This window comes from Macrobrachium nipponense, chromosome 41 (genome assembly GCF_015104395.2).
Source record: "Macrobrachium nipponense isolate FS-2020 chromosome 41, ASM1510439v2, whole genome shotgun sequence".
Lineage (NCBI taxonomy): Eukaryota > Metazoa > Arthropoda > Malacostraca > Decapoda > Palaemonidae > Macrobrachium > Macrobrachium nipponense.
In genome coordinates, this window is record NC_061102.1 from 7,684,138 (window position 1) to 7,686,637 (window position 2,500).

The window sequence follows — 2,500 nt, forward strand, 5'->3', positions numbered from 1 at the left end:
ATATATAAACACACATGAACAACACACACCGCATAATGTAATATACAAATAAATTTAAATATCACTAATTCACGTTTAAGCAAAGGCATATATTTATAGACTGATGTGAGCCTCTCTAATCCTCTTATCATTAAAGTTTAAGTGGACGCAGCCCGGGCTGTATGCGTGAGTGACCATTAAATAAATATAACTCCTGACCTTAAGGAACAATTTAAAAGCTGGAGCGCAGTGCAGGAATAAAATAAGTTAGTTTATGAATGCAAAAGTCAATTTGTATGTGCTTATGAATGTGACTCATACATCTTAATGTGTATTCACATAAATTTGTGACATACATTTTAATGTGTATTTACATAAATTTATGTGACATATATTATAATGTTTATTCACATAAATTTGTGACATACATTTTAATGTGTATTCACATAAATTTATGTGACATACATTGTAATGTGTATGTTACATATACACATAAATTTATGACTACGATTTACACGTTCTAATGGAATGAAATACTAGTATTTTGGCCAAAAGACCAAGCGCTGGGACTTACGAGGCCATTCAGCGCTGGAAGGGAAACTGAGAGTAAAGGAGAGTAAGATGGAAGAAAGAGAATATGAAAGGAGGTACAGTAACAGGAAATCAAAGGGATTGTTGCAGTAGCTAGGGGTCTATGGCAGGGACACCACAAAGAACCTTAAGTAACGCCTACAGGGCGCCGCAGGAGGTGCACTGGTGGCACAACTACCCCTTCCCCCCACCAGGAAACACAATTTGATGTCTGTATAACTATACACAAAAGATATCTACTTATTTTTCCCCCACAGCTAATTCGCTCCTGAAGGGAACGCAGCCAGAGATCGTGTCCTTCGGCGCATGACCGTTTCAGGAGGCCCTTTCCCCCTCCTGAACGCAGCCATTAACTTCATTAATCATCGATGCAGAGGCAAAGGGCTTCCCCGTTCTCTCTCTCTCTCTCTCTCTCTCTCTCTCTCTCTCTCTCCAACAGGAACATTACTACTACTGCTGCTGCTGTTGAGACGTGGTCTAGTTTAACCCACAGCAGGGCAGGGAAGGAAGGATCTCTGCCCTTATGGCGCGGAGGGTTGGGTATCTTTATCTAAGAATTATTTAATCTCTCTCTCTCTCTCTCTCAGCTGGCAGGTAGTTATAATATATAACTCTCTCTCTTATACACACCTGCAGCTCCCACACCAACACCTCTCTCCATTCCTCCCCCCCCCTATCTCCCTTCTCTCTCTTCTTTCTCTCTCTCTCTCTCTCTCTCTCTCTCTCTCTCTCTCTCTCTCTCTTTTACACACACACACTACTGGCAGCTCCCACCTAATCCCCCCCCTCTCTCTCTCTCCCACTTACACACATTACTTGCAGCTCTCTCTCTCTCTCTCCGTCTCTCTCTCTCTCTCTCTCTCTCTCTCTCTCTCAGACACTACTGGCAGCTCTGTCTCTGTCTCTGTCTCTCTCTTTTATACACACTACTGGCAGCTCTCTCTCTCTCTCTCTCTCTCTCTCTCTCTCTCTCTCTCTCACGCACCCCGCCCCCAACCCCCACCCCCACAACAGGAAGGAGGCAGGTTCAGGCAGGTTGGACAAGCCGCATTCTCTTCCGAATGCATGAATACACTGGCACTCTAATTCTCAGCTACGCCGATGCTATGCGGTGAATAATAACGTTATTTGTCTGGGCGTTGAAAATAAAAATAATAGTAGTTGCGGGGAAGGGAGGGGGGGGGGGGGGGGTGGGAGGGAGAAAGAGAGAGACGGGCGTTTGATGCAGTGAGATAAGAGCTCACTAATTACTAACGTGGCATTCGAATCTTATATGTATGTAACCTACCTAACACATAAGCAACCTCTCTTATGTACTTTATTTATCAGTCAACGACCCCACATTAGCTTCAATGTGAAAGCTATTGTTATCATAATAAGCCCACAAAGATTAAGGAACTGTCTTAATGCTCCTATTACCTACATGATTTGGCAATAAACAATCATTATTTTGCTATCAATCCCAGACTAATCTCAATTAAGAACAGAAGTCTTCAATATGAAAGCAATTGCTACTGTAGAAAGCTCACAAAGATTAAGGAACTGTCTTAATGCTACTATTACCTTCATGATTTGGCAATAATAACCATTATTTTGCTATCAATTCCTGACCAATCTCAATTAAGAATAGAAGAATCTTTCCAGCGCGAAAGATTCACCATCCACAGAATGGCAACCGCATTTCTGTCCCTCCTCGACAGATGGCGCGCGGAGCCCTTCCAGCCTCTCAGACCACGTAGCAGGAAACATGGCGATTCATATGAGCATCAAGGGGGGGAGGGGGGAACACTTTGTCCCCTGAGAGAGTGACATGCAATGGGGGTGAATTATTGATGGAGGAGTCAAAATACAGCTGGTGAACGTTACATTGGCCCAGTCGTATCGATCGGTGGAATGGGGGTTACTCAAAAGAGAAAAACAGTGTTCAAAA